The 9,080-nt window shown below is 38.2% G+C and overlaps 1 protein-coding gene across 2 annotated transcripts in view; it reads left to right on the top strand.

Annotated features, from left to right (window-relative positions):
* Positions 1–483: 483 nt before the first annotated feature.
* LOC106878844 (uncharacterized) overlaps positions 484–9,080 on the top strand; it is a 76,574-nt gene continuing 67,977 nt past the window's right edge. Inside the window, exon 1 of one of the 2 annotated variants that reach the window (XM_014928185.3) lies at positions 484–1,442. The gene's annotated coding sequence lies outside the window, so the exon portion shown is untranslated. Of the gene's footprint in view, positions 1,464–9,080 lie in introns of both variants that reach the window. The other variant, XM_014928186.3, reaches the window with a different exon arrangement.

Here is a 9,080-nt window from a genome sequence, read left to right as displayed (position 1 = left end):
TCTGTCTATATATCTCGCTCTATACATCTTTCTGTCAATCCACCACTCTATCTTTTCACTACTGTCTATCTCTATCTCTGTCTATCATTCTTCACTGTAAACCCTCTCTATATCTCTTGTCTGTTCCCCCTCTCTCTATATTTACCTCTCTCTACATATCTGTTGCTATCACTCCCTCTATTCCTCAATTTCTCTCTCCTCTCCTAACGTCCCGCTTTATTTATTCACCTCTCTGTTTTTCTCTCTCCCCCTCCCTTTATATCTTGCTCTATTTATTCACCTCTCTGTATTTGTCTCCCCTCTCTTTATATCCCGTTCTATTTCCCTCTTATTTCTCTTCCCCTCCCTCTATCGCCTGCTGTATTCACCTCTCTATTTCTTTTCTCCTCCGTTTATATCTTGCTCTATTTACCTTCCTCTTTTTTATATTCTCCTCTATTTATTCACCTCTTCCTGTTCTCTTCAATTATCTTTTCTCCCCGTGTCTCTTTTCACCTCTTTCACCGACTATCTTTCTCTATCTCTCTCTCTCACCCTCACCCTCATTCACTTAATATCTCTTTCTCTTCCCGTATCTCTTTTCACCTCTCTCACTCACTATTTCTCTATTGTTCACCAAGTATCTCTCACTCTCTCTCTCACTTGCTCAATATCACATTCTTTCTCTTCCTCACTCACTATCGCTTTCTCTCTCTCACTCTCTTCCACCCTCACTCACTCAGTATCTCTTTCTCTTCCCGTATCTCTTTTCCCCTCTCTCACTCAGTATCTCTTTCTCTTCCCGTATCTCTTTTCACCTCTCTCATTCAATATCTCTTTCTCTCCCCGTATCTCTTTTCCCCTCTCTCACTCAATATCTCTTTCTCTTCCCGTATCTCTTTTCACCTCTCTCACTCACTATTTCTCTATTGTTCACCAAGTATCTCTCACCCTCCCTCACTCACTCAATATCCCATTCTTTCTCTTCCTCAGTCACTCAATATCCCATTCTTTCTGTTCCTCACTCACTCAATATCCCATTCTTTCTCTCCCTCACTCACTCAATATCCCATTCTTTCTCTCCCTCACTCACTATCACTTTCCCTCTCCCTCTCTCTCCTCCCTCCCTTCCACTGTGCCTCTGATCAAGATAAACAACTCGTGTCAGCCACTATACGACTCTACTAACCGCGTCTTTCCGATATTCCTCTGGTATTTCAAACACTTTACTTTAGACTCACCTTCTCTCCTCACTTCGCCTTGCAATAAACAACAACAACAACAACTTCACCAGCAACAACAACAACAGTCTGCTACAGAAACATTCTTCAACATCCTTTTCATCAATTAAGTAAAAGAGGAGCGAAAAAAGACATGGTTTCTTCTGCATTCTGTCTCTAAATTAATTGAGAAGTCGGACAATTTCATAGAAATACCACCGAAAAAATGTCAAATTTTTTCAGGTAAGAAAATGAAGCAAAAAGGTGTCTATTCCTTTTTCTCTCTTTCCACATACGTCTCTTTCACGATTACATTTATTAATTACTCAAAAAGCGGCTTCCTTCTTCTTCTAATAATATTTATGTTTTGCTCTTTATGTCCGCATTATAAACGGTCATTTATGATATTTGTAACCAAATTATCTGCGCTATAAGGCTTAATTGTCCACCCTATAGCATAATTGTGCATGGTATAAAATAAATATAATTATACACACCATAAAATAATTCATTAACAAACTTGTATTTTATTTTTTTTGCTGGTGGGGTGGGGGTCCTTGTCGCAATATCATTTATATTTCATTTTTCTTTCTAATTTTTTCCCTCTTCTTTCTCTGGGAAGAAAATGCTGATATATTTGGAGGGTTATTTTTAAAACTATATTACTTGTCCCATTATTTGTTGCTTTCTACAACAGTGGAACTAAGTCAAAGAAACGAAACTAACAAGGTAACCTCGATGTAGTCCGCTAGAAAAAACAGCCAAATCTCCGACCGGGCTGTCTTTACAAGGCAATTCATTTTTCTTAGATATGTCCAATATGTTTGAAAACAAGACGGTGTGGTTATCGAATGAAGTGTATATCTGATCATAGGTCGGTTTGTTTAGCCTCGTATCAGCCGATATCAGGCCAGACGACAACATATATATATATACACATACACGCATCTCAATCGTTCAACGAATAAATGACAACAAATAGTGGTCGATAAAAGAAGTGCACCTAATTGGAATAAGATCTGGTCGACAGGGAACTCTTTAAAGGTGCCCCAGCATGACCGCTATTCAATGACTAGAACTAATAATTACAAGCAACTATGCCATTATAATACACACACACATGCGCACGCGTGTGTGTGTGTATAGTATAGTACAATATATATATATATATATATATATATATATAATATAATTTTTTTTTAAATATAAATGTACCTCGGATTAAGCCTTTGCAATATTTAGTTACGCCCCTTTACGCTCTGAGTTCAAATTCTCCCAGGTCAATTCCTATCATTTTTTTCAGGGGCTGATCAACGCACGTAGCAGTCAAAATTAGACTAGAGTTCAACTTAATTCTCGCTTATATTTTCTCCCCCGCCGTTCTGTGCCTTGAGTCTTTTTTTTCTTCTTTTTATAGAAGCACTATTACTAATATAAACATACTATTCCTAATATTATCCAATGTGGTACAAGAAACGATATTTGTTTTAAAATTGGAGTGGTTGAGTGCTGTTCGAAAACCACTAAGGTGTGGTTATTGAACAGACTACTACTACAACTACTACTACTATTACTATTTGTTTATTAAGGTTGTAGGACGTGATTCAAAGGAACTTTGGCTTCTACTTTTAGCATTGGGGAGAGACACAGCCGTAGCAATGTTCACTTTGGAATTTTCACCTCTGTGTGTTAACCAGCAAAAGTTACCAAAGTGACTCAAGAGCCGTCAGCTTCATGATTGGCGCTCAACAAATGTTGGCTACATACATGTATGTATGTGTGAGTGTGTGTGTGTGTGTATATATATATATATATATATATATATATATATATATATATATTGATGCGACCACCGAAAAACAAAATAACGTTATGTTCCTATTCCACGAGCTGAGTTTGAAACCGTTTTCTAGTCGGTCAGGGCATTGGTATTTTCTTTGTCCTGTCAACAAGTACGTTTATTTATAGCGTAGGAGTGTGATCTCTGACCCTTTCCGGTCACCGAAAGTTTAGAAAAACAAGTTAGGAACTGTATGTACTAAACTGATCCAGCTTTGGAGGGGGTAAGGTAGCACTATGAGCTACGGTATCTGTCATGAATACGAGAGCATAGATTTGGGAATCGCATTTGGTGTAAACAAAATCATTGGGTGAAGAACGCGAGTTCGGTGTAAAGGCCAGGAGCCAGATGGAATCGCAGTCGATGTACAAGCGATCAGCCAGTGAAGAACGAGTGTGTGACAGCCAGCCGGGAGTGAAGAGAAGCAAGATGAACAGAGAGGCTATTGACACCAGGTACCAGTGATAGAAAGGGATAGAGTCAATGAGAGGAGAAGGGACTGTTGTGGCAGGCAAAAGTCTTGTGGATGTAGTGGGAGATTAATATTTGAAGGAAAGGAAATTCTTGCGGTGAAGGTTTATTTGCATTTCTTTAAAGAAAAGTGTACTTGTGTTATATGTTTTTGCGAAGAACTTTAACTGTGATGTTAACTGGCAGAAAAGAAAAGAGAGAACTTTGTTGTTACCACAATTCCTGGTCCCTTGTCATTTCCCCAGTGACGCCTGGCATCCTTTTTCACCACTTCATCTCCTGTCTTCCTGGGTTTACCCGCTTCCACAAGTTTCCTCCACAATTAGAACTTGGCACTTCTTTATGCAGCTGTCCTCATCCATGCACATCACATGACCAAACCAGTGCAGTCTTCTTCTCTCTTGCACACAACATCTGATGCCTCTTATGCCCAGTTTTCCTCATAAATCACTTACACTCTGTCATGTGTGCACACTGACATTACCGATCCAGTGGAACATGCTAGCTTTATTTCTTTCAAGCCTTCACAAATCCTGTTGTAGTCATAGTCCAAATTTCACCACCATGTAGCATGGCTGTTTACACACAGGCATCATACAATCTGCCTTTCACTCTAAGGCGGAAGCCCTTAGTTACTAACAAAGGTAGCAGCTCTCTGAACTTTGCCCAGCCTGTTCTTATTCTAGCAACTACCCTTTCAGAACTTCCTCCTTCACTGCTAACTTGGTTGCCTAGGTAACAGAAGCTATTTATAGCATTTGAGGGAGTCTACACACACACACATACACACACACACACACACACACACACACACACACATTTAATGTTAACTGTTCTGAATAAGGAGTACTCAAAAACATAATAGAGATTAATATTTTATTTTTATCAATGTCGTCTCCCTCATTGGACACGAAACTCAGCTTGCGAAGACTTTATTGGGGCAAGCGAAAGCGAAATTGTGATGGCACCTGTGCCCAGTGTTGCCTTTCTGGCACTTGTGCCCGCGGCCTGTGTAAGGAGTTTTTAGTGAGATTGTTGCCAGTGCCCCTGGACTGGCTCTTGTGCGGGTGACACATAAAATACACCATTTGAGTGTGGCCGTTGCCAGTACCGCCTGACTGGCCTTCGTGCGGGTGGCACGTAAAAGCACCCACTACACTCTCTGAGTGGGTGGCATTAGGAAGGGCATCCAGCTGTAGAAACTCTGCCAAATCAGATTGGAGCCTGGTGTAGCCATCTGGTTTCACCAGTCCTCAGTCAAATCGTCCAACCCATGCTAGCATGGAAAGCGGACGTTAAACAACGATGATGATGATGATGAAGTCAGTTCCACTTGTGAGTGCACAGGATCTTCAGCCATAATTTGTGTGAACTTCAGAGTAACAAGAGACCGACTTGACCAAAATGATGTTCACAAATGATGCTATAAGGTCTTTTTTAGGCACTCAGCTATGTGTTCACTGCTTCTTATAGCAGAAACAGCCATAAGCTAATGAAATTCATATTCTTCTTTCTTGCCTTTAACCCTCCAAAGCGGAGTATAGGCCACTTATAATTGAATTCCATGTCGCATAATTTTTCGCTTCTGTACTTATACTCTGCCATGAATGTCCGCCTTTCTCTAGTTCCTTTTGTGTTGATCTATGCCACGAGTTCTTAGGCCTACCCCTCTTTCTATATCCATCCGGATTCCACTGTAAAGCACTTTTCGCTACATTTGGAAATTTTGGGTTTGTGTGAAACTAGGTGGATTGATAATGGACAAACTAAGCTAACTTCAGGAAAAACAATTATATACTCAGGGCACAAAGACGATAAAGCGCGTCACACAAGGGGAGTAGCTCTGAAAATGAAATTCATAAGATAATCATTGATTCTTTCGTCATCTCTTTTCTTATTACCGCTCTTGACTAACTCTTCGTTCTAAAGCATATATTGAATTCAAAACCAGGTTATTAGCATTGCAATACATAAGTGAAATGCTGTATACATACATACATACATACATACATGTAGGCGTAGGAGTGGCTGTGTGGTAAGTAGCTTGCTTATGACCCACATGGTTCCAGGTTCAGTCCCACTGCGTGGCACCTTGGGCAAGTGTCTTCAACTATAGCCTCAGGCCGACCAAAGCCTTGTGAGTGGATTTGGTTGACAGAAACTGAAAGAAGCCCATCGTATATATGTATATATATATAAAATACAGTGTACATTTAATACACATTAGAGATGCCCATAAAAGGACATCTGACCCACTAGAAAGAGCAGCCAAAGCTCTACACCACAAAAGTAGGGATAATTTCGAAAAGGAATGAAAAATAAAAACATTTACCATCATATAATGTATGTGTGTATATGTTTGTGTGTCTGTGTTTGTTCCCCCAAAATCGCTTGACAGCCGATGCTGGTGTCTTTACGTCCCCCCGTAACTTAGAGGTTCGGCAAAAAGAGACCGATAGAATAAGTACTAGGCTTACAAAGAATAAGTCCTGGGGTCGATTTGCTCGACTAAAGGCGGTGCTCCAGCATGGCCACAGTCAAATGACTGAAACAAGTAAAAGAGTATACATGCACAGTCCTTGTCTTGCAATTCACTTGGTTACCCTGCTGGTGCTGATGCCAAATAACTATCAGCCAGTCTACACTGTAGAGTGGTTGGCATTTGGAAGGGCATCCAGCTGTAAAAACCCTGCCAAAACATACACAGTAGCCAGGTGTAGTCTTCTATCTGGCAGGCCCCTATCAAACTGTTCAACCCTTGTCTGCGTGGAAGGCAACTGTTAAACAATGATGATGATGACGACGATTATATATATATATATATACATATGAGAAGGGATGGCCACTAAGTGGACATCCATTACGCTAGAGATAGACCATCTACAGTCAAACCACAAAAGAAAAGAATGTCCTCTAGGGAACCATTTTCTTTTTGTGGCTTGACCGTAAATGGTCTCTAGTGTAATGGATGTCCACTTAGTGGTCATTCCTTCTCATATGTATGTAATATAATTCTTCTGAATTTTCAGAATTTTCTTTATGCTAGGCCACTGGTTTTAAATTGGTGATAATTAAATTAATATCCAATTTATCACCCTTATTATTTATATATCATCATCATCATCATCATCGTTTAACGTCCGCTTTCCATGCTAGCATGGGTTGGACGATTTGACTGAGGACTGGTGCAACCGGATGGCTACTCCAGGCTCCAATCTAATTTGGCAGAGTTTCTACAGCTGGATGCCCTTCCTAATGCCAACCATATATATATATATATATATATACAATCCTTTCTACTATAGGCACAAGGCCTAAAATAGTGGGGGCAAGGGCTAGTTGATTACATCGACCCCAGTGTTTCACTGGTATTTAATTTATCCTCCCCGAAAGGATGAAAGGCGAAGTCGACCTCGGCTGAATTTGAACTCGGAACATAGCAACGGGTGGAATACTGCTAAACATTTTGTCCAGCATGCTAACAACTCTTCCAGCTTGCTGCCTCTTATATATATATATATATATATATATATATATATAAGCAAATAAAAGAATATACATAACACATTCGTATAGATTTATATATGTGCATAACATCTATCTATATATATAGATAGATTTAGTTATAAATTTATATATACATATATCCATACATAGATTTATATATGTGTAACACATGTACATATAGATTTATTTACATACTAGCAGAAATACCCGGCGTTGCCCGGGTTAAAGAGAATAATGAAATCTAAAAACGCCGTCTAGACTACGCATCATCTTTATATATAGAGATGTATATACACACACGCACCCAAACACACGTATATATATGTATATCAATATATATATATGAAAGTCAATGAAGTTTCGTAAAAGAAGGTCATCATGTACATACTTTCTTGCTGTTGTGATTATAACACCTCATTGTAAACTATGTTCCTTGTTTTCCCTTGTGGAGCATATACAAATAGGTTTTTTGTTGCTGCCCACTCTTGAGCAGCCAACATACAGTTGTCCATGTGAGAAGCAGGGCTCTTCCAAGAGAAGACCAGCTACAGACAGTGTTTGACCCTGATATTTGTTTATGGACATGGCAAAAGTCACACGAAGGGGGAATTGTAGTCTTCTGAATGTAAAAGGAATGTCTGCTCCTGATGGAGTAAGAGGAATTCTTGGAATAAAGACGTCATCCCCTTTTGCACATCCAGAAAGAATGGTAGCCTCGATAACGTGTGACATCATTTTCTAAATAATGCTCATCTGTTATGTTCGGGTTAAAATATATGAATTTTCATGGGAGTTATGGCCGTTATGCAAAGAATATAATTTCCAAATTTCATAAAGATCCATTCAGTACTTTTAACGTAGTTTTGGATAAGAAAACAAATGACTAATGTGTGTGTTTGTGTGCATGTGTATGTGTGTGTGATGGGTGTATATATATATAGATATCTGTATGCATGTATATATGTGTATATGTGTACATATTACATGTACATCTATATATATACACATCTACACATATGTATACATATACATGTATGTATAGATCTCTATATATATATATATATACATATACGTGTACATCTATATGTATACATATACATCTCTCTCTCTCTCTCTCTCTCTCTCTTTCTCTCTCTCTGAAAGTATCTGTCATTACAGTATCGAAATGGTGTACATATACATGTATATGTATACATATGCATCTCTCTCTTTCTCTCTTTCTCTCTCTGTGAAAGTATCTGTCACTACAGTATCGAAATGTGATTGTTTCAGTTAGTGGAACAGTTTCATTTTTAAAGTGAAAGTATTTGACATGAGTGTTTTTGTTTCACTTTTGACATGCAATACTAGTGGAGGAGATATTATGTTGCCGTGTGCTCGAACTCTGCAAGAAGTTAATAATTTTTTTTTACTAAAACACAACTGGAACCCTAAGTAAGGCATGTGTAAAATTTGAATGAAATTGGTTGCGTAGTTCTCGAGTTTTAGGGATTCACACAGACAGACAGACAGACAGACACACATTCTCATTTTTATATATATAGATATATAGATTTATAGGTATTTAGTTATAAATTTATATATACATATATCCATACATAGATTTATACACGTGTAACACATGTACATATAGATTTATTTACATATAACATATGTATATAACACTTGTACATATAGATTTATATATATGCATAACAGCTATCTATCTATTTATCTCTCTCTCTTTCTCAAGTATGTATAGATTTAAATATCCTGTGTGTTCATTTACAGGAAATGGTTTGAATATGCATATAAAATCTCCAATTCTATTATGCTAGGTACAGCCCAATAATGCCAACTGGCAACATCAGTTTTCCGGGGTCATACTCAACTGTACCAATATAAGGTAGGGTCATAAATCTGTCTGTCTCTATATATATATGGAGGGTGTCCCAAAAGTCACTGATGGGTTTCAGTTTTTAATAACTTCCTTAATTCAACAAATAAATGCATGAAATTTTGGTACAATATAAAGGACATAATGGAAATTATATAGTAGTAATCTACTAAAAGAACCAGTTGGA

Source organism: Octopus bimaculoides, chromosome 24 (assembly GCF_046866305.1).
Source record: "Octopus bimaculoides isolate indiv1 chromosome 24, ASM4686630v1, whole genome shotgun sequence".
In the NCBI taxonomy this organism is placed as follows: domain Eukaryota; kingdom Metazoa; phylum Mollusca; class Cephalopoda; order Octopoda; family Octopodidae; genus Octopus; species Octopus bimaculoides.
The sequence above is the reverse complement of the archived record's forward strand: the minus strand, read 5'-3'. Positions and strand labels throughout refer to the sequence as shown.